The 24,196-nt window shown below is 38.5% G+C and overlaps 1 protein-coding gene and 1 pseudogene across 2 annotated transcripts in view; one reads left to right on the top strand and one right to left on the bottom strand.

Moving 5' to 3' along the window:
- Nucleotides 1-24,196, top strand: part of FSIP1 (fibrous sheath interacting protein 1) — a gene marked incomplete at its 5' end in the record, with an annotated part of 194,526 nt that overhangs the window by 95,847 nt on the left and 74,483 nt on the right. The window lies entirely within an intron of this gene.
- On the bottom strand, nt 13,501-14,604 carry LOC309967808 (cyclin-dependent kinase 4-like; annotated as a pseudogene). Its single transcript has one exon. The product of its transcript is annotated as a cyclin-dependent kinase 4-like (transcript).

The following is a 24,196-nucleotide window of genomic DNA, read 5'->3' as shown; positions in this document are numbered from 1 at the left end:
AGGTGGATCAAAAAAGATCTTGCTGTGATTTATGTCATAGAGTGTTCTTCCTATGTTTTCCTCTAAGAGTTTTATAGTGTCCAGTCTTACATTTAGGTCTCTAATCCATTTTGAGTTTATTTTTGTGTATGATGTTAGGAAGTGTTCTAATTTCATTCTTCTACACGTAGCTATCCAGTTTTCCCAGCACCAGTTATTGAAGAGACTGTCTTTTCTCCATTGTATATCATTGCCTCCTTTGTCATAGATTAGTTGACCATATGTGTGTGAGTTTATTTCTGGGCTTTCTATCCTGTTCCATTGATCTATATTTCTGTTTTTGTGCCAGTACCATATTGTCTTGATTACTGTAGCTTTGTGGTGTAGTCTGAAGTCAGGGAGTCTGATTCCTCCAGCTCTGCTTTTTTCCCTCGAGACTGCTTTGGCTGTTTGGGGTCTTCTGTGTCCCCATACAAATTTTAAGGTTTTTTTGTTCTTGTTCTGTAAAAAAATGCCATTGGCAATTTGATAGGGGTTAAATTGAATCTGTAGATTGCTTTGGGTAATATGGTCATTTTCACAATATTGATTCTTCCAATCCAAGAACATGGTATATTTCCCATCAGTTGGTATCATCTTTAATTTCTTTCATCAGTGTCTTATAGTTTTCTGCATACAGATCTTTCGTTTCCCTAGGTAGGTTTATTCCTAAGTATTTTATTCTTTTCGTTGCAGTGGTAAATGAGAGTGTCTCCTTAACTTCTCTTTCAGATTTTTCATCATTAGTATATAGGAATGCAAGATTTCTGTGCATTAATTTTGTATCCTGCAACTTTACCAAATTCATTGATTAGCTCTAGTAGTTTCCTGGTGGCATCTTTAGGATTCTCTATGTATAGTATCATGTCATCTGCAAACAGTGACAGTTTTACTTCTTTTCCAATTTGTATTCCTTTTATTTCTTTTTCTTCTCTGATTGCCATGTCTAGGACTTCCAAAACTATGTTGAATAATAGTGGTGAGAGTGGACATTGTTGTCTTGTTCCTGATCTTAGAGGAAATGCTTTCAGTTTTTCACTGTTGAGAATGATGTTTGCTGTGAGTTTGTAGTATATGGCCTTTATTATGTTGAGGTAGGTTCCCTCTATGCCCACTTTCTGGAGAGTTTTTATCATAAATCGTTGCTGAATTTTTTCAAAAGCTTTCTCTGCATCTATTGAGATGATCTCATGGTTTTTCTTCTTCAATTTGTTAATATGGTGTATCACAATGATTGATTTTCGTATATTGAAGAATCCTTGCATCCCTGGGTTAAATCCCACTTGATCATGGTGTATGATCCTTTTAATGTGTTGTTGGACTCTGTTTGCTAGTATTTTGTTGAGGATTTTTGCATCTATATTCATCAGTGATATTGGCCTGTAATTTTCTTTTTTTGTAGTATCTTTGTCTGGTTTTGGTATCAGGGTGCTGGTGGCCTCATAGAATGAGTTTGGGAGTGTTCCTTCCTCTGCAATTTTTTGGAAGAATTTGAGAAGGATGGGTGGTAGCTGTTCTCTAAATGTTAGGTAGACTTCACCTGTGAAGCCATCTGGTCCTGGACTTTTGTTTGTTGGAAGATTTTTAGTCACAGTTTCAATTTCATTACTTGTGATTGGTCTGTTCATATTTTCTCTTTCTTCCTGGTTCAGTCTTGGAAGGTTATACCTTTCTAAGAATTTGTCCATTTCTTCCAGCTTGTCCATTTTATTGGCATAGAGCTGCTTGTAGTAGTCTCCTAGGATGCTTTATATTTCTTCAGTGTCTGTTGTAACTTGTCCTTTTTCATTTCTAATTTTATTGATTAGAGTCCTCTCCCTCTTTTTATTGATGAGTCTGGCTAATGGTTTATCAATTTTGTTTATCTTCTCAAAGAACCAGCTTTTGCTCTTCTTGATCTTTGCTATTGTTTTCTTTGTTTCTATGTCATTTATTTCTGCTCTGATCTTTATGATTTATTTCCTTCTACTGACTTTGGATTTTGTTTGTTCTTCTTTCTCTAGTTCCTTTAGGTGTAAGTTTAGATTGTTTATTTGAGATTTTTCTTGTTTCTTGAGGTAGGCTTGTATTGCTATAAATTTCCCTCTTAGAAGTGCTTTTGCTCCATCCCATAGGTTTTGTATCGTCATGTTTTCGTTGTCAGTTGTCTCTAGGTATTTTTTGATTTCCTCTTTGTTTTCTTCAGTGATCTCTTGGTTATTTAGTAACATATTATTTAGCCTACATGTGTTTGTGTTTTTTTGTTTTTTTCCCTGTAACTGATTTCTAATCTCATAGCGTTGTGGTCAGAAAAGATGCTTGATATGATTTCAGTTTTCTTAAATTTACTGAGGCTTGATTTGTGACCCATGATGTGATCTATCCTGGATTGTTCCATGTGCACTTGAGAAGAAAGTGTAATCTGCTGTTTTTGGATGGAATGTCCTATAAATACCAATTAAATCTGTCTGGTCTATTGTGTCATTTAAAACTTGGGTTTCCTTATTAATTTTCTTTCTGAGTGATCTGTCCATTGTTGTAAGTGAGGTGTTAAAGTCGCCCACTATTATTGTGTTACTGTCGATTTCCTCTTTTATAGCGCTTAGCAGTTGCCTTATGTATTGAGGTGCTCCTATGCTGGGTGCATATATATTTACAATTGTTATATCTTCTTGGATTGATCCCTTGATCATTATGTAGTGTCCTTCCTTGTCTCTTGTAACATTCTTTATTTTAAAGTCTATTTTATCTGATATGAGTATTGCTACTCCAGCTTTCTTTCGATTTCCATTTGCATGGAATATCTTTTTCCATCCCCTCACTTTCATTCTGTATATGTCCCTAGGTCTGAACTGGGTCTCTTGTAGACAGCATATATATGGGTCTTGTTTTTGTATCCATTCAGCAAGCCTGTGTCTTTTGGTTGGAGCATTTAATCCATTCACATTTAAGGTAATTATTGATATGTATGTTCCTATGACCATTTTCTTAATTGTTCTGGGTTTGTTTTTGTAGGTCCTTTTCTTCTCTTGTTTTTTCCACTTAGAGAAGTTCCTTTAGCATTTGTTGCAGAGCTGGTTTGGTGGTGCTGAATTCTCTTAGCTTTTGATTGGCTGTAAAGCTTTTGATTTCTCCGTCAAATCTGAATGAGATCCTTGCCAGCTCTAGTAATTTTGGTTGTAGGTTCTTCCCTTTCATCACTCCATATCATGCCACTCCCTTCTGGCTTGTAGAGTTTCTGCTCAGAACTCAGCTGTAAACCTTATGGGAGTTCCCTTGTATGTTATTTGTTGTTTTTCCCTTGCTGCTTTCAATAATTTTTCTTTTTCTTTAATTTTTGTCAATTTGATTACTATGTGTCTTGGCATGTTCGTCCTTGGATTTATCCTGCCTGGGACTGTCTGTGCTTCCAGGACTTGGGTGGCTATTTCCTTTCACATGATAGGAAAGTTTTCAACTATAATCTCTTCAAATATTGTCTCAGTCCCTTTCTTTTTCTCTTCTTCTTCTAGGACTCCTATAATTCGAATGTTGTTATGTTTAATGTTGTACCAGAGGTCTCTTATGCTATCTTCATTTCTTTTCATTTTTTTTTCTTTATTCTGTTCCATGGCAGAGAATTGCACCATTCTGTCTTCCAGGTCACTTAGCTGTTCTTCTGCCTCAGTTATTCTACTATTGATTCCTTCTAGTTTATTTTTCAATTCATTTATTGTATTGTTCATCTGTTTGTTTGTTCTTTGATTCTTCTAGTTCTTTGTTCGTTAATTCTTCTAGGTCTTTGTTAAACATTTCTTGCATCTTCTCGATCTTTGCCTCCATTCTTTTTCCAAGGTCCTGGATCATCTTCACTATCATTATTCTGAATTCTTTTTCTGGCAGATTACCTATCTCCATTTCATTTAGTTGTCTTTCTGGGGTTTTATCTTGTTCCTTCATCTGGTACATAGCCCTCTGCCCTTTCATCTTGTCTATCTTTCTGTGAATGTGGTTTTTGTTCCACAGGCTGCAGGATTGTAGTTCTTCTTGTTCTGCTGTCTGCCCTTTGGTGGATGAGGCTATCTAAGAGGCTTGTGCAAGTTTCCTGATGGGAGGGACTGGTGGTGGGTAGAGCTGGGTGTTGCTGTGGTGGGCAGAGCTCAGTAAAACTTTAATCTGCTTGTCTGCTGGTGAGTTGGGCTGGGTTCCCTCCCTGTTGGTTGTTTGGCCTGAGGCAGCCCAACAGTGGAGCCTACCTGGGCTCTTGGTGGGGCTAATGACAGACTCTGGGAGGGCTCATGCCAAGGAGTACTTCCCAGAACTTCTGCTGCCAGTGTCCTTGTCCTCACAGTGACACACAGCCACCCCCATCTCTGCAGGAGACAGTCCAACACTAGCAGGTAGGTCTGGTTCGGTCTCCTATGGGGTCACTGCTCCTTCCCCTGGGTCCTGATGTGCACACTACTTTGTGTGTGCCCTCCAAGAGTGGAGTCTCTGTTTCCCCCAGTCCTGTCAAAGTCCTGCAGTCAAATCCCGCTAGCCTTCAAAGTCTGATTCTGTAGGAATTCCTCCTCTCCCCCAGATTGGGAAGCCTGACGTGAGGCTCAGAACCTTCACTCCAGTGGGTGGATTTCTGTGGTATAAGTGTTCTCCAGTTTGTGAGTCACCCACCCACCAGTTATGGGATTTGATTTTATTGTGATTGTGTCCCTCCTACCGTCTCATTGTGGCTTCTCCTTTGTCTTTGGATGTGGGGTATCATTTTTGGTGAGTTCCAGTGTCTTCCTGTTGATGATTTTTCAGCAGTTAGTTGTGATTCTTGTCCTCTCACAAGAGGGAGTGAGTGCACATCTTTCTACTCCACCATATTGAACCAATAATCTCCCACACAGCGATTTTTATGCAGAAGTTTGCCTTAAAAGGTATTTATGACAAAAAAGAAAAGAAATTCATCCCAATTCTATATTGTGATATTGGAATGATACGTTAACAAAGAGAGAAGAATACAGAATACTAATTCATATTTACAGTTTGGTGAGATAGTCTGATGACTGTAAACCAAAGCATTATATGTATAAAGTTACAGGAAGCATTTTTAATTAAAAACGTGCTTTCTAAATTTGTTTTTGTCTGTGTTCTTTATTGAAGTGAGGCACCTGGTTTTGTATTTTGCACTGCTAATATTTTGGGAAAGCCATAATAAAGGAGGAAATAAGATTTTGAGATGAAAGAAACGGTGTGGAGGTGCCACCTAGTGGTCACATCCTCATGTCTATATTCTCTTTCTTGCCAGTGGTAATTGGAAGTGAGTGGAGGGTTGCTTAGTCGAATTGGGGTTTCCTGGAGAATCCCTTTACGATGTCAGTGGTGAATCGATTAGCATATTGTTGTCTTGATAGGATAATGTTTTTCCCTTTGTTTTATGGTCACTAAAATTATCCTGCTCCAAATTCATTATTTAAAATAACTTTTATTAGCTGGATGGTTTTTGTTATCCTTTTTGCTAATGTTAACTAACTATGCCAGCAAGATTTGAGTTATACTTGAAAATCTTAGCTTCGTGATTTTTTACCATTTCGTTGAAATGAGCTCACATGTGAACATACAGAAGACACGTAGTGTGTCTGGAGTGTATTGTGGGACCTAACCGAAGTCTGGATGATGGCCAGGTGCAGTGAAATTTCATTAAAAGTCTTTCTTCTTCTTTTAGGATTAATCTGTCTTTAGAATAATTCCATAGAAGAAAAAGATCAATGGGAAAACTCATCTTTAAAATTTTTTTTTCAGATTAGCTGTGTTCAGCAAGCACACACCTCATTAGAAAGATAGCCTGTACTATTAGACAGTTGACTGTACTAATTTCTTTTCTTTACCCTTAAACCACAGGTAATCCAGAATCATGTCCAATATTGAAGTTTTTCAAAACAAAGTACTAGTGATAGAGATCTTAAGAATGGTCAGAATTCCCAGAGGTGTATTTTATCTCCTCAGTGACGAGTAATCTTTGAAAGTTCCTCTGTTCGTGTGTATGATGCAGGGAGGGAGTTAGGGGTTGGGGAGGAACGTTTGCAGTAAAGGACTTTTACTGGGTTATAAAATAAATTTTCTCAGGATGATTTTTACTTTATTAGTATTGTTTTGGTATCTATTTTGGGCAGTATTTGCACAAAGAATCTTAACATCTGATTAGGTACTAACATTTTGTCTTTATTACACATGAAGTTGTTTTTTTTTTTGTCAAGGAAATTCTCATGGTGGAATTAAATAAAACATTAAAGAAAGAACAGGAGAGCTCTTCAGACCAATGTAGACTTTAGCTAAAAACTTCCTGAAAGATGCTCTCTGAGATTTGCAAAGACAGCCCAGATAACACACCAGTCACTTAGATTGTAAAATGTCTGCTGCATGGGGGTCATTGCTGAGAAGAATACAAAAGTATGTATGATGGAGTCTGTATTCTCAAGGTCCTAGTAAGAGGCAGTATTGAGACAAGTGTGGAGCCAAATTGTCTGTGTTTGAGTCCCTGCTCTGCCCCTTACTAGTAGTGTGACTTTTGAGAAGTTACTTGACCTCTCTCTGCCTCAGTTTCCTCCTCTGTGAGTGGAAATAATAAGAACTGACCTTGTAGGGTTGAATGGAAAGTTCTTAGGACAGTGCCTGGATATATGCGGACTCAGTCCACATCGGGTGTTCTCATCTCATCATCTGGTGAGGAAGCCAAAGCATAGGCATCGTACACAAGAGGACACTTCAACACTGTATTGATCAAGTAGGAAATTGATAGGACCTTTTACTAGAATGGTTCACAAAAGACAAACCAGTATGAGCTAGGATATTTTAGAAAGGGAGGAAATAGGAATAGAACTGAGTTTTGAACACTTCAAAAAAAAAAAAGATCTGAAGCCAGTTTTTCCTATTCAGGTTTCAGTTGTGGAGAATTATGATTTTTTTAACAACTTTATTGGAGTATGATTGCTTTACAATGGTGTGTTAGTTTCTGCTTTATAACAAAGTGAATCAGTTATACATATACATAAATCCCCATATCTCTTCCCTCTTGCATTTCTCTCCCTCCTACCCTCCCTATCCCACCCCTCTATGTGGTCACAAATCACCGAGCTGATCTCCCTGTGCTATACGGCTGCTTCCCACTAGCTATCTATTTTACATTTGGTAGTATATATATGTCTATGCCACTCTCTCACTTTGTCCCAGCTTACCCTTCCCCCTCCCTGTGTCCTCACGTCCATTGTCTAGTAGGTCTGCATCTTTATTCCCGTCCTGCCCCTAGGTTCTTCATGACCTTTTTTTTTTTTTTTTTTTAGATTCCATATATATGTGTTAACAGATGGTATTTGTTTTTCTCTTTCTGACTTACTTCATTCTGTATGACAGACTCTAGGTCCATCCATGTCTCTACAAATAACCCAATTTCGTTTCTTTTTATGGCTCAGTAATATTCCATTGTATATATGTGCCACATCTTCTTTATCCATTCATCTGTCGATGGACACTTAGGTTGCTTCCATGTCCTGGCTATTGTAAATAGTGCTGCAATGAGCATTGTGGTACATGACTCTTTGAATTATGGTTTTCTCACGGTATACGCCCAGTAGTGGGATTGCTGGGTTGTATGGTAGTTCTATTTTTAGTTTTTTAAGGAACCTCCATACTGTTCTCCATAGTGGCTGTATGAATTTACATTCCCACCAACAGCAAGAGGGTTCCCTTTTCTCCACACCCTCTCCAGCATTTATTGTTTGTAGATATTTTGATGATGGCCATTTTGACTGGTGTGAGCTGATATCTCATTGTAGTTTTGATTTGCATTTCTCTAATGATTAGTGATGTTGAGCATCCTTTCATGTGTTTGTTGACAACCTGTATATCTTCTTTGGAGAAATGTCTATTTAGGTCTTCTGCCCATTTTTGGATTGGGTTGTTTGTGTTTTTGATATTGAGCTGTATGAGTTGCTTGTTGGAGATTAATCCTTTGTCCATTGCTTCATTTGCAAATATTTTCTCCCATTCTGAGGGTTGTCTTTTCGTCTTGTTTAAGTTTTCCTTTGCTGTGCAAAAGCTTTTAAGTTTTATTAGGTCCCATTTTTTAATTTTTGTTTTTATTTCCATTTCTCTAGGAGATGGGTCAAAAAGAATCTTGCTGTGATTTATGTCATAGAGTGTTCTGCCTATGTTTTCCTCTAAGAGTTTGATAGTGTCTGGCCTTACATTTAGGTTTTTAATCCATTTTGAGTTTATTTTTGTGTATGGTGTTAGGGAGTGTTCTAATTTCATTCTTTTACATGTAGCTGTCCAGTTATCCCAGCACCACTTATTGAAGAGGCTGTCTTTTCTCCACTGTATATTCTTGCCTCCTTTATCAAAGATAAGGTGACCATATGTGCGTGGGTTTATCTCTGGGTTTTCTATCCTGTTCCATTGATCTATATTTCTGTTTTTGCGCCAGTACCATACTGTCTTGATTACTGTAGCTTTGTAGTATAGTCTGAAGTCAGGGAGCCTGATTCCTCCAGCTCCGTTTTTCGTTCTCAAGATTGCTTTGGCTATTCGGGGTCTTTTGTGTTTCCATACAAATTGTGAAATTTTTTGTTCTAGTTCTGTGAAAAATGCCAGTGGTAGTTTGATAGGGATTTCATTGAATCTGTAGATTGCTTTGGGTAGTATAGTCATTTTCACAATGTTGATTCTTCCAATCCAAGAACATGGCATATCTCTCCATCTGTTTGTATCATCTTTAATTTCTTTCATCAGTGTCTTATAATTTTCTGCATCAGTGGGAGGGAGCTGTGAAGGAGGAAAGGTTTCCACACAGCAGGAAGCCCCTTTGCAGGCAGAGACTGTGGGTGGCGGAGGGGGGCAGCTTCGGAACCATGGAGGAGAGCACAGCAACTGGGGTGCAGAGGGCAAAGCGGAGAGATTCCCACACAGAGGATTGGTGCCGACCAGCACTCACCAGCCCGAGAGACTTGTCTGCTCCCCCGCCAGGACGGGTGAGGGGGTGGGGCTGGGAGCTGAGGCTCTGGCTTCGGAGGTTGGATCCCAGGGAGAGGACTGGGGTTGGCTGTGAGAACACGGCCTGAAGGGGCTAGTGCGCCACAGCTAGCCGGGAGGGAGTCCAGGAAAAAGTCTGGAGCTGCGGAAGAGGCAAGAGACTTTTTCTTGCCTCTTTGTTTCGTGGTGCATGAGGAGGGGATTAAGAGCGCCGCTTAAAGGAGTTCCAGAGACGGGCGTGAGCTGCGGCTATCAGTGCAGACCCCAGAGACGGGCATGAGACGCTAAGGCTGCTGTTGCAACCACCAAGAAGCCTGTGTGTGAGCACAGGTCACTCTCCACACCTCCCCTTCTGGGAGCCTGTGCAGCCCACCACTGCCAGGGTCCTGTGATCCAGGGACAACTTCCCCGGGAGAATGCACGGCGCGCCTCAGGCTGCTGCATCGTCATTCCGGCCTCTGCCGCCGCAGGCTCGCCCCGCACTCTGTACCCCTTCCTCCCCCCGGCCTGAGTGAGCCAGAGCCCCCGAATCAGCTGCTCCTTTAACCCTGTCCAGTCTGAGCGAAGAACAGACGGCCTCCGGTGACCTACATGCAGAGGCGGGGCCAAATCCAAAGCTGAACCCCAGGAGCTGTGCAAACAAAGAAGAGAAAGGGAAACCTCTCCCAGCAGCCTCAGGAGCAGCGGAGTAAGTCTTCACAATCAACTTGAGGTACCTGCATCTGTGGAATACCTGAATAGACAATGAATCATCCCAAATTGAGGAGGTGGACTTTGGGAGCAAAGATATATATATATTTTTCCCTTTTTCTCTTTTTGTGAGTGGTATGTGTATGCTTCTGTGTGTGATTTTGTCTGTATAGCTTTGCTTTCATCATTTATCCTAGGGTTCTGTCTGTCCTTTTTTGTTTTGTATAGTTTTTAGCGCTTGTTATCATTGGTGGATTTGTTTTTGGTTTCATTGCTCTCTTTCTTTATTTTTTTTAATTACTTAAAAAAATTTTTTTAATAATTATTTTTAATTTTAATAACTTTATTTTATCTCCTTCCTTCCTCCCTCCCTCCCTCCCTCCCTCTCTCTCTCCCTCTCTCTCTCTTTCTTTCTTTCTTTCTTTTCTCCCTTTTATTCTGAGCTGTGTGGATGACAGGCTCTTGGTGCTCCAGCCAGGTGTCAGGACTGTGCCTCTGAGGTGGGAGAGCCAAGTTCAGGACATTGGTCCAGAAGAGACCTCCCCGCTCCACGTAATATCAAGCAACGAAAATGTTCCAGAGATCTCCATCTCAACGCCAAGACCCAGCTCTACTCAATGACGAGGAAGCTTCAGTGTTGGATACCCCATGCCAAACAACTAGCAAGACAGGAACATAACCCCACCCATTAGCAGAAGCTGCCTAAAATCATAATAAGGCCACAGACACCCCAAAACACACCACCAGACGTGGACCTGCCCACCAGAAAGACAAGATCCAGCCTCATCCACCAGAACACATGCACTAGTCCCCTCCACCAGGAAGCCTACACAACCCACTGAACCAACCTTACCCACTGGGCGCAGACACCAAAAACAACAGGAACTACGAACCTGCAGCCTGCGAAAAGGAGACCCCAAACACAGTAAGTTAAGCAAAATGAGAAGACGGTGAAAAATACAGCAGATGAAGGAGCGAGGTAAAAATCCACCAGACCTAACAAATGAAGAGGAAATAGGCAGTCTACCTGAAAAAGAATTCAGAATAATGATAGTAAAGATGATCGAAAATCTTGGAAATAGAGTGGAGAAAATACAAGAAACGTTTAACAAGGACCTAGAAGAACTGAAGAGCAAACAAACAGCAATGAACAACACAATAAATGAAATTAAAAATTCTCTAGAAGGGATCAATACCAGAATAACTGAGGCAGAAGAACGGATAAGTGACCTGGACGATAAAATAGTGGAAATAACTTTCACAGAGCAGAATAAAGAAAAAAGAGTGAAAAGAATTGAGGACAGTCTCAGAGACCTCTTGGACAACATTAAACGCACCAACATTCGAATTATAAGGGTGCCAGAAGAAGAAGAGAAAAAGAAAGGGACTGAGAAAATATTTGAAGAGATTATAGTTGAAAACTTCCCTAATATGGGAAAGGAAATAGTTAATCAAGTCCAGGAAGCACAGAGAGTCCCATACAGGATAAATCCAAGGAGAAATACGCCAAGACACCTATTAATCAAACTATCAAAAATTAAATGCAAAGAATTATGATTCTTGATGCTGTGTCCTTCTATAGGGCTAAGGACAAAAAGTAAGATCTCCCCTTGTTTGCTCATCATTCATTTTTCATTTATTGAGCACCAATTTATGGACTATGTCCTATGTGCCAGGCACTCTGCTTGGCACTGGTGAATCCAATGGTGGGGGGGAGGCAGACAGGAATCACTGCTGTAGTTTTTGTTCTCCAACCTTTTAAATAATTTTCCCCACGTGCCTCAGTGTGCTCTCTGGATTCCTCATGCTCAACTTTAAAAAATTTTTATGTTAAAAAACCATTGACTGGGGCTTCCCTGGTGGCGCAGTGGTTGAGAGTCTGCCTGCCGATGCAGGGGACATGGGATCGTGCCCCAGTCTGGGAAGATCCCACATGCCGCAGAGTGGCTGGGCCCGTGAGCCATGGCCACTGAGCCTGCACGTCCGGAGCCCGTGCTCCGCAACGGGAGAGGCCACAGCAGTGAGAGGCCTGCGTACCGCAAAAAACAACAACAACAACAACAACAAAAAAAAAACCATTGACTGCGAAAATTTTCAAACACATACAACAACATAGTCAGAGGAGTCTAATGAAAACCCAGGTACCCATTACCCCATCCTCAGCTTCAACATTTATCGTATCTATGACCCCCTTCCTGACCCTGTGCCTGTAGGAGTTATTTTAAAGCAAATCCAAGACATCATGTCATTTCACCCATAAATACTCAGTGTGAGTCTCTAATTGGTAAGGGTTTTTCAGAAATATAACCACCGTGCCATTATCCACCTAACAAAATTAAGAATAATTCCTTAATATTAAATTATCTCAAAGATATTTACTTTTTTTTTAAGTTTAAATTAACATACAGGAAAGTGGACTTTTTTGGTGTAAGGTCCCATGAATTTTAACACATGTAAGAATACAGAACAGTTCCATTGCTTCCCCATACTCTCCATGCTATCCCTTTGTAGTTACACTCTTCCCACATCTGTAGGAGAACACCATATAAATGGAATAATGTGGCATATACTCTTGTGTCTGGTTTTTTTCGCTCAGCATAATGCCTTTGAAATTCATTCAAGTTGCATGTATCTATAGTTCTTTCCCTTTCATTGCTATGTTCCATTGTATGAAATACATTGAATAGTTTTCCATTGTATGATGTACCGTAGTTTGTCCATTTATCTGTTGAAGGATATTCGGGCTATTTGCAATTTTTGGCAGTAATGAATAGAACCGTTATAAAGTTTGTATCCAGATTTTTGTGTGAACATCAATTTTCATTTCTCTGAGATAAATGCTCAAAAGTGAATTGCTGAGTTGTTTGGTAAGTATATGTTTACCTTTAGAAGAAACTGCAAAAACTGTTTTCCACAGTGGCTATACATTTTGCATTTCCCTTCAGTCATATATGATGTTTGAATTGTTCCATAGTCTTTCCAGTACTTGGCATTGTTAGAATATAAAATTTTGGCCATTCTAGTAGGTGTGTAGTGGTATATCATCATTGTTTTAATTTGCATTTTCCTGTGGCTAATGATGTTGAATGTATTTTCATGAGCCTGTTTGCCATGTATACGTCCCCTTTGGTGAAATGTTTGTCTTTTGCCCTTCTTTTTAAGTTGGGCTGTTTATTTTCTTACTGTTGAGGTTTGAGAGTTCTTTAAATATTCTGTTTCCAAGTCCATTATCAGATAAAGGACTGATTTATCTTTTTTGCAAAATATTTTCTTCCACTTTGTTGGCTTGTCTTTTCATTCTCTTAACAATGTCTTTTGCAGAGGAGAAAATTTTAATTTTGAGGTAGTTTTAATTTATCATTTTCTTCTTTTGGTGTCATGTCTAGAAATCTTTGCCTAACCCCGGGTCATGAAGATTTTCTTTTATGCTTTCTTTTAAAAGTTTTATAGTTTTACATTTTAACACTAGATATATGATCCATTTTGAGTTAATTTTGTTTTGTTTTGTTTCATTGTTTTTCCTGTATAAAAAAGGATCCCAATATCAAGGTATAGGGAAGGGGAAGAACAAGGGACATACCCCTTGTAAGGGGTATGTAAGGACACAGAGGGGGCAGGAGAAGGATAAGCCTCAAAAGGAGGGGTGGGAGGGGAATGTCATTAAGGCAGCAAAATATTCTCTGTAAAAAGTTGGGGGAGTCTCCATAGCCTCAGAGATGAAGGCAGAGGTGGCCTTCTTAGTGGGGGGCTCTCCACTCAAATGTTCAAAGGAAGGGAATGTTGGCTTCTCTTCTCTTGGTTCTGTTGCAACTATTCCGTGGCTCACTCTGGGTTACCTTCTGCCTTATGTAGATGAGAGTGCTGTGGGGCTCGGAAGGCAAAGATTCACTTGTGTGGGTTAAAAGTCAGCATCGCCAGCAGCAGCTGTGCTCCAGACTCCTCCATCTCAGGTACCACCAACTGCACTGCGCAGGGCCCTCTGAGGGAAAAGCCTCCTGGGGGTAGAGACACATGTCGGGGCCAGTCATCCTCTGGGGGCAGTCCAGTCAGGTCAAAGATTTTGCCTAACTGGTCAGCTTTAGAGTTTCCACAGAAGAGAGGCTTTCAATGAAACATCTCTGTGGAGATAGAGCCAACGCTCCACATGTCCACAGGGTTGCATACGTAGACTGCAAAAGAACTTGTGGAGCACGGTACCAGAGTGTAACAACCACAGGTGTAAGTGCCATCTGGTAGCTGTAGATTCTGGCCAGGCCAAAGTCAGCCAGCTTGACTGTCCCACCACTTGTCACCAGAATGTTCTCTGGCTTCAGGTCTCGATGAACGATGCAGTTGGCATGAAGGAAATCTAGGCCTCTTAGAAACTGGTGCATCAGATCCTTGATGGTCTCCACTGGCAAGCCTGGTGAGGGTGCCTTGTCCAGATATGTCCTTAGGTCTTGGTCCACATGCTCAAACACCAGGGTCACTTTGGTCTCCCGGTCAGTTCAGGCTGTGGCACAGATGTCCATCAGTCAGACAACGTTGGGATGCTCAAAAGCCTCCAGCCGCCGCAATAAGCCACCCCATGAACTGTGCTGATGGGAAGGCCCCCTCCAGCACCTCCTCCACTGGGGATTCTTACACTCTTGAGGGCCACAGAGTAGCCACTGTGAGGATCATGGGCCTTATACACCGTCCCATAGGCACCAACACCAATCTCAGCCACTGGCTCATATCGAGGGGTAGCCATTCTCAGACCAGAGGAGACCCTACAATCACAGAGACTCCTACCACCGAAATTCCTTCCACAGTTCGGATGGTATGAGCCTCACCCCATGTCTGGAGCTGTGGGGGAGGCCTGTTATTGGGGCCTTGGAGCCGGTTCCTGCGGTGCCGTACACTTGAGCTTGGTCCAGGGCAGCTGGCCGCTATGGGGCCGACCATAGACCTTGAGTTAAATTTTATAAAAGATATAAGGTTTAGGTCAAGGTTCTTTTGTTTTTGCATATGGATGTCCATTTGTTCCAACACCATTTGCTGAGGACTGGTTTTTTTCCATTGAATTATTTTTACACTCTTTTCAAATGTAACCTGGCCATATATGTGTGGATCTATTACTGGACTCTTTATTCTGTTCTGTTGCTCTATTGTGTCTCTCCCTTTGCCAGTACTGCACTGTCTTAATTACTGCAGCTTTATGGTAAGTCTTCAAATCAGGTCATGTGATTTCCCTAATTTTATTTTTCTTTTATAAAAATTATTTTGGCTATCCTAGTTCTTTTTTGTCTTTTCATATAAATTTTAGAATCAGCTTGTCTATATGTATAGAGAAGCATGCTAGGATTTTGATTGAGGTTGCACAAATTTATAGATAAGTTTGGTGAGAACAGACATCTTTATTATGTTGACTCTTCCAATCCATCAACATGGTACACCTTTCTATTTAAGTCTTCTTTGATTTCTTTCAGCAGCATTTTGTGGTTTCAGTATATAGATCCTATACATACATTTTTAGATTTATACTTAAGTATTTAGTTTTTTGGAACTATTATAAATGGTACGTTTTTGGGGATCTAGTTGTACCATGCTATTATATATATAAATATGATTAATTTTTGTGTGTTGACTTTTATCTGGTGAACTTGCTAAAAATCACTTATTAGTTCCAGGTGGGTTTTTTTGTTTCCTTCCTGGTACCATGGGGCTTTCTCCATAGTTAGTCATCTTGTCTGTGAATAGGAATAGTTTTATTTTTTAATTTCCAATCTTGTATACCTTTTATTTCTTCTTCTTGCCTTTTTTTCTTACACTGGCAAGAACTTCCAGTACAGTTTTGAATAGGGGTGGTGAGAGTGGACATTTCTGCTTTGTTTTTAATTTTGGGATGAAAGCATTCAATCTTTTACCATTAAGTATGATTTTAGCTGCAGGTTTTATCTGGTTGAAGAAGTTCCCTTTTATTCCTGCTTTGCTGAGAGAGTTTTAAAATCAAGAATGGATGTTAAATTTTTCAAATGCTTTTCTATATCAATTGATGTGATTGTTATTATTATTTTCATCGTTTTTCCAGTAGACTGCTACTCTGGTAGATTACATTGGTTGGTTTTTGCCTATTGAACTAGTCTTGCATTCCCATGATAAACCTACTTGGTTGAGGTTCATGTCAAGTTTTGCAGTTCCATCTGGAGATGTCTAATAAGGGATCGACTAGCAGAGAACATGTAGACTTGTGTTTGGGCTGATATTCATACTGGAAATCAGCTGGCTATTTGGGCTGTTAACCACCCAATTAACTTCTGTTGTCCTGCTCCCTGAGAACCCACCCAGTGAGCAGCCATGCCTCTGCTGCTTATATACTTTACTTCTACCCCCATCTATGTACATATATTTGGTTTTGTTCTTTTTCCTTGCCTGTACTGTACCAGAACCTTTTATCTATTGGCCACTTCTAGGCATCTACTTCCTCCGTCTGTGCTTGGCGTATTTAATTTATAGCAGAAGAGTTTGGGGATAAATTGTATTTTAAGAAACAAACATTTATTTTAATATAAACACATCTGTGATTAGAGTATTCAAATTTAAATGATATTAAGTAATTGTTTTCACTAATTTGGTCCTTTCATGAGGCAAGAAAACAATATGGATGTCTTGTCATATGTAGTCCTCTAAGATCTGATGGTAAATTGCAATTTATTTTGGAAGGTCATGGAAACAAACCAGAGAGTAATATAAATGTTTGCATGTGGTTAGCATAATTTGCTTGCCTCCCCGGGGGCTAAATTCCAAAGAATTTGTTTCTGTATTCTTGAGTCTGGAGACAGTACAGCGATGCAGAGAGCCCTGTGAAAGCAAGCCCTCATCCAGGGAGGCTCGGAGTGCATGGCCTCCCTGCTTGCCCCCTTCCTGGGAAGCAGTGAGGATGCCATGGATTGTGGTGTGAGCTCAGAGTGCTGCTTTCTGTTAAAACATAGTCTCAGTTTCTTTGAGCAAACCATTAATAGATGTCAAATTCACATTATAGGTTTTAGTTCCCAAGCAGTGTTAAAAGCAAACGTGTGGGGTTTTATATTTCCAGCTGCCTTTTTTTTTTTCAAAGTAAAATATGTAGGTTTTGGTTTTCAGCAGGCCACATTTCTTCTAATAAAAACAGTTGGAACAAAATATGTTTTATAAGCATATAAAAATGTCAGACCATAATGATTTTAGTGCTGCATATTTAAAAAATGGGTCACTAATATCTAAGATGTTAGTATCTGCAAAGAAAGTAAATTATGGAAAGTAAATGACAATATATCATTTATATAAAGGAGAAGGTGGTTGGAAACTAGTTCAGCAACCATATTGAGACCATTTTATTTCAGCTTTTATATAATATGCATGTCTTTCAGCTTTAAGTTATTTAAATTTTGGCCTTAAAATTATTAAACCTTTGTACTTGAAACTGGGTCCCAAAATTTCAAAAATCCCATCTGTGTTTGGAGACATAATTCATTATGTGAAAAAGTACCTTCTTTCCATGGTCTCACCAGAGAAAGCGTCTCAGTAGGTTCTGGTCCCCAAATCAGTTGTGTTTCCTTCTCATAGGTTCATTTCTATCATCTGATTGACATGCTGAGCTCCTTTTGTCCTGTCTTCTAGGAAGCTCAGAAAAAGATTCTTCAGCCCATTTCTAACAAGACTACAGAACTTTTAGCCTATGCATTTGGCATACTGTCATTTTCATCTTATTTCTTTCACCTTTATTTTTCTTTTGCCTAATTTTTTTTACTTAACTCTTCCCTTGTTATGCTGTAGTTAGTGTTATAAGTTACTGTATATCGATATTGGAATTATATAGTTGGAAATAGATTTCTATAAATCTGATTTTTCTTTGATCACTTCATCCATATCATTACATTTTCCTAGCAGTTTGCCTTTTTTTTTTTTTGTAACTTAGACAATTACATATTCTTAAATGATAAAATTCCAAACAGGAAAATTCCTGGGACATATTTTAAGAAATCTTTACTGCCTTTTCAGATAATAAAAGTAATGCTAACTGGTTATAAAAACTTCAGACATCATAGAAATATACAATGTAGCAAATAAAGGTCTTCTAGAATCTCCTCCTTCCAAAACAAAAACAAAACTCAAAAAGCAAAACCCCAAACTGTTAACTATTTGGTGTATAGCTCTATGGCATGACTTTAAGTTGTATTATATTGGAGTGGCAGTGGAAACTTCTTTTCCTCTGTGAATCTTGGCTATATAACATTTTCTCATTTCTATGCTGACAAATATATTTTTTCCTTCTTCTTCTTCCCCCTCCCCCTCCCCCTCCCCCTCCCCCTCCCCCTCCCCCTCCCCCTCCTTCGTCTTCACAGTCTTAAAGATGTGCTAGTCAAATATGAGGATTATACAACTCAGTATTCTAGGAATGCTTTGTAGGAGGGGTCATGGTTGCTCGCCATACCAAGAAAATGGAATTTTAAAAAAATTTTATTTATTTAATTTATTTGTTTTTGACTGCATTGGGTCTTTGTTGCTGCACGTGGGCTTTCTCTAGTTGCAGCAAGCGGAGGTTACTCTTCATTGCGCGGGCTTCTCATTGCGGTGGCTTTTCTTGTTGTGGAGCACAGGCTCTAGGCGCGTGGGCTTCAGTAGTTGTGGCACACGGGCTCAGTAGTTGTGGCTCACAGGCTCTAGAGCACAGGCTCAGTAGTTGTGGCGCACGGGCTTAGTTGTTCCGCAGCATGTGGGATCTTCCTGGACCAGGGCTCGAACCCGTGTCCCCTGCATTGGCAGGTGGATTCTTAACCACTGCGCCACCAGGGAAGCCCTGGGCAAATGGAATTTAAGGTGTAGGGGGTGGCAGTTAACAGCCTGGCCATGGCGTTGGCATTAGATAGGCCTGTGTTCAAGGCCTGGTAGCTGAGTGACTCCAGGCAAGTTATCTCTCCTCTATAAGGCCTGGTTTTCTGGGGATAGTAATACTTGTTTTAAAGTGTTGTTGTTATGAACAAATGAAAGATTGTATATAAAGCACTTAGCACAGTGTCTGGTACGTAGTAAAGGCTAAATAAATGTTAGCTGCTGTATTAGTGATATTTTGACTAATTACTGATTGCTGTTTAATAGAGTAATTCTAAATAATTATGTGCAAACAAGATAGAAGTTTACTTCTTTCCCATATTATGTCTAGATAGAAGGCCCAGGGCTGACTGTGGTTCCACAGTTACTAAGGACCAGGTTCTTTATACCTTGATGCTTGTATACAGTTCTCCCTTGGTATCCATGGGGAATTGGTTCCAGGACCCCCCATGGATACCAAAATCTGTGGATGCTCAAGTCCCTTATTTAAAATGATGTAGTACAGTCAGCCCTCTATATTCACGGGTTCCGCATGGGTTGAATCCATGGATGTGGAAACTGCAGATATGGAGGACCCGTGTATCTTCCGTCTGTCATTTCAGATATAGCAAAACTCTTATTTTTAAATGAGACTTCATGATTGTCTTAGCTGAATAGTAGCTGAGACTATGACCAAAATTTGGATGTTACTTGGGGCAGACATTCTTTTCCCCATGTCTGTTTGCCGGGCAACAGTTCAGGAAAATGTACATGGACTTACAATATTTGTCCAGATCTGTTTGGTTTCTAAAGCTGGATTTAAGATATTCAGGGGTTTTGGTTGCTTAGCTTTTAGCCTAGTTAGGACTCTGGGCTACTGCAGTAATTACACTGAACTATTCTCCATCTTTCTTAAAACCCTATAGAACTTCCTAAAACGTCATGAAAATTGATTTAGCTTGTTTTAATTAACAAGGAGAAAAACTGATTCAAAGACATTAAACAGCTTAGTAAACTCGGCTGAAGAATGAACCTGTGTTTATGAATAGCCCAACATCCAAACAAGATCCTCCCTTGCTTTTGGATTCTGTTTTGAGACCTTCACAGTGAAGACTTTTCCTGGATTGAAAAAAGAAAAGATAACAACAAAGCAATACCCAAAGAATTGAAAAAGCTAACAGCCTTTTGATCAGTCAATCAGTGAATCTGGTTTCTACTGTTTAACATTAGCTGTTTTTAGGACTTGGTGTGGACAGATTTTACAGGGGGGCAGACTCGGGCTTTGTGATTTCATGTTGCCTTCCTGTAGGGATGCAGCATTTCCATTGGATGAGTCCAGAATTCTGTTACTGTCATTGACTTTACATAGTGATAACATAAAACAGCATTAAAGAAAGAAAATCCCACACCCTTGGTAATAGTTGGTAGCAGAACTTTATTTTTAGAAAGCAAAATTTGGAAACAACTGTATTTATTATTTTAAAAGTTTTTAAAGTATTTTTGTAATGTGTGTTTCACTGTTATCATTACTCTACATATGAATGCTTCTATATTTTAAACAAAATATTCACTAATATTTACCTTTCCGATGAGATATTTTATTTGCACGACTATTTTTAAAGCATGTGCTCATTTTGGTGGAGTTGCTCTTGTGGTGTTTAAACTATATTTACATATTTTCCTGTTCCGTATGAATGTCTTGTTTCTGACATAAGACTAAATACCAAATGCTTTTTTTGTGTGGTTGTTGGAGAGCTTACAGATAGAACACACACACAAAAAGAATGTTTATTATTAAATAAATACATTTATATTTCATTTATAAAGAACAGTTTTAGTTATTTTTGTAAGCTTTTAAATATATTACTGTTTTATTTATTAGTAAAACGTACCTTTAACATTTCAGTGTATGTTTTTTCTACAAGTTCTTTTTCAATGTATATAAATTACCCATACCTATATAATAAATTAGAATCTAAGTGTGTGTGCATAATGTGTTTGTATACATATATATAATATATATATCATATATAAATATACAATATATACTGTGTAAATAATGTTATATTGTAAAAATTCCCCTTGTCAATAATTATACTTTGTGAATAACTTTTAAATAAATAACTTTTAAATAACTGCCTAGTACCACAATTCATTGTGTGATATACCACATTTTACCAGTTCCCTTGTTGTTGAACATTTAGATGTTGTGCTATTAGAAAAAATGCTGCAGCAAACATCCCCATATATTTATCTTTGTAGCCCTCATGATTTCCCTAGGATAAATTCCTAGGAATAGAGTTACTGGCTTAAAAGGGTATGAAAAAATTTTAAAGGCTCTTGATACGTAATGCCAAATTCATTCATTCAATCAAAAAATATTTTCTAAGCACCAATAATATGTGGTGCTGTCAGGATACAACGATGAATAAGACAGTCTCTGCCATCAACTCACAGTCTAGTTGGGGGACAGACATAGGTATGATTAAGCTCAAGTCTGTGCTCTCCAGAGAGGTTGTATTTAATTTACATGTCACTAACATTGTCAATATATGCAAGTAGTTTTGGAATGTGTATGTGTGTTCTTTTGAATTCGGGCATCATGGAATACTTTATAGGAAATAAAATATTTGTGTTTTGATTAGTACATATCATGAATCACATACCTAATAATTTTTGACATTAGTGATTTATAAAACCTAATTCATTTCAGTATCCTCATTTCTTTAACAAGGCATTCGTCTACATTTGTATTGTGTTCTCATTTCCAGAGCTTTACCAGGTCTTTCCTACCTTGTTCTTCCAGTGTCTTGGTACTTTCTGCCGCTGACACTACAGAGTAGAACACTGCACTTACACTTGGAATGGTTGATAAAGACTCGTTTGCTTAAAACTATCTTACTACGATTTTGTTCTCCTTTTCAAAGGAGAAAGACCCTTATTTTATATGTGTTCTTTATAAATATGGACAAGGCATGTAAGAGTGGAACCTAAATACCTCTAGTAGTGAAAACTCATGGTAATGCTATTATATTTAATTTGCAGATTCTCCAATACCTTTTAAGCACTGCCCTAATAATTCAGGACAAAAACAGCAGATTTCCCAGTTTTCAGGACAGTAAGTTGATGGGTTGTATTCATATAACTAGTATATTAAATACCTGGCAGTCAAAGGCAATTATTTGTCATCAGAATAGACTAGTGACATTAAGGAGGGGAAAACCCCCGTGGTTTCAGTGTTGTCTGAGTTGGGAGTCCAAATGTGGTTTTCATGGAGCACTGAGCGGCACTCCCATGTCCAGAACACACAGTCCTTGGGAATAATTATCCTGTTCACCACTCGATAGATTTCCCACATGTGAAGGCTGCCAAGCTCCTCTGGCTTCTAATTTAGGAGCTAAAGAGATTTCCTTACAGGGCTCAACACTGATCTTTGAACAAATGTATGGCCTTCTCCATTCACTCAAAAATGGCTCCAGGTGGACACTGTACCAAGTGTGGCAAGATAAATTATGTGACTGAGATGTTTTCCAAAGCATACTTTTTCACAGTAATATAGCTAATGTTTTTCTGGTCCACTGGAATTCTCCAAGACTGTCTTTATGACTGTGCGTATGACCTCCGTCCTTAAATGGGTAAACAAACTATTTTAATAAATAATGAGGGATGGTATAACTTCTACCACTGCACACTTACAGTTTTATCCATTTGTATTTCATCTGATCTTGATGAAGTGCATACTTTTATTTAGCAAATAAAATAAGTGAAGTAGATTGCATATTACACCATGGAAATTCTGAAGATTTGTACTTTTAGGACAAGTTTTTAGAGAGGTAGGGGTTTCAGTTTGATTATTATTTGGATTCCTGGTTTAATATATCCTTAAATTTTATATTTGAGTTTATATTTGATAAGAGGTATCTTGGTATTGGTAATCTCTTGGGACTTAGATTTTTCAGGCAATATTATATTGCCAAGATATATCTATATTTTTGCATGTATCAGTAGTGCACTCTTTTTGAGGACTGTGTAACATTCCACAGTGGGAATGTACCTACATTTTTTAATACATATTCTTGTAAATAGACATTTGGGTTATTTCCAGACCTTTTTTTTTTTTTTTTTTTTACTATGAAAGCCCTGGTCATGAACATTCTTGTCTATGTCATCTGCTACACATATATAAGAATTCCTCTGGTTTTTACTACTTTGGAGTGGAATTCCTGAGTCATAGGGTATCTGAATGTTCAGCTTTATAAGATAATACAGTCATGCCTTCCAAAGTGGTTGTAGCAGTTTACATTCCTACCAGCAATACTTAAGAAATCTTGTTTATCCATATTCTCTGTAAACACTTGGTAGTTCAGACTTTAAAATTTTTGCTCAGTATGTGAGTTTATAATGGTCTTCATTTGCATTTCTCTGATCACTATTACGGTTAAATATTTATTCAAATACTTATTGTCATATGTATTCCTTCTTTTGAAAAATGCCTGTCCATGTCTTTTGCCTAGTTTTAAAAACTGGATTGACTGGGCTTTTCTTCGTATTATTGGAGTTTTTAATATATTCTTGATACTAATCCTTTGGTGATTTTATAGATGGGAGATATCCTCTCCCAGTTTGTAACTTGTTTTTTTCACTTTTCCTAAGGTGACTTTTAATGGTGAGACATCCTTGATTTTAACAGAGTCAAATTTATTAATATTTTATAATGAACACTTCCCTGCCTTTTAAAGAAAACCTTTCCTTTCAAGGTCAGAAAGAACTAAAAAATATTTTCCACTAAAATTAAAAAATTTTTGCTTCTGATATTTAGTCCTGATCCATCGGGAATTAGTTTTCATATGATGTGAAGCAGAGGTTCAGTTTTCATTTTTATCACCTAATTCACCATCTCTGTCATATATTAAAGTCATATATGTGTGTGAGACTTTTTCCTGAGCTCTCTTCTATTCCATAGGTCAATATGTTTATCCCTGCCCGGAGTCATGTTCTTTTAATTGGTTCTTAAGAAGAAGTCCTAATATTGGATAGGGCACAACTCCCCTCCTTGCTCTTCTGTTTCAGAAGTGTCTTGGCTGGTTTTGGCTTTTTGTTCTTCCATGAGAATTTTAAAATCAGCTTCTAAAGATCCATGAAGAACCTTCTTAGGATTTTAATTAGCATTGTATTGAATTTTTAGGTCAATTTGGAGAGAATGTCATCTTTATGATATTAGGTCTTCCTAATTAGGAACCTGGTATATCTCTCAATCTATTTAGGTATTGTTTAATGTCTCCCAATAAAGTTTAAAACATTCCTGTGTTTGAATCTGGCATCTGTTTATTCCTAGTTACTTGATATTTTTAATGCTAATTATAAATCATGTCTTCTAAATTATGTTTTAGTAGTTTATTGTTGGTGTACAGAAGTGTGATTAGTTTTTGTATGTTGGTCTTATATCCAGCCATCTTGCTAAACTCTCTTTGAAAAAATAATGTTATTTGTAGATTCTTTTGGGATTTCTATGTATACGTCATAGTTGACATTTTTATCTCCTCTTTTCCGTTCTTTTTGCCTTTTTTCCTTGTACTGTTTAGGAACTCTATGACAATGTTGACTAGAAGTTACAATAATGGGCATTCTTTTCTTGTCCTTGATCTTAAAGGTCATGCTTTTCATGTTTTCCATTAAGTGTGAGGTGTATTATAGGGTTTAAAAAATT

Source organism: Leucopleurus acutus (genome assembly GCF_964270905.1).
Source record: "Leucopleurus acutus genome assembly, chromosome: 1".
NCBI lineage: Eukaryota > Metazoa > Chordata > Mammalia > Artiodactyla > Delphinidae > Leucopleurus > Leucopleurus acutus.
This window is presented reverse-complemented; position numbering and strand designations above follow the sequence as displayed.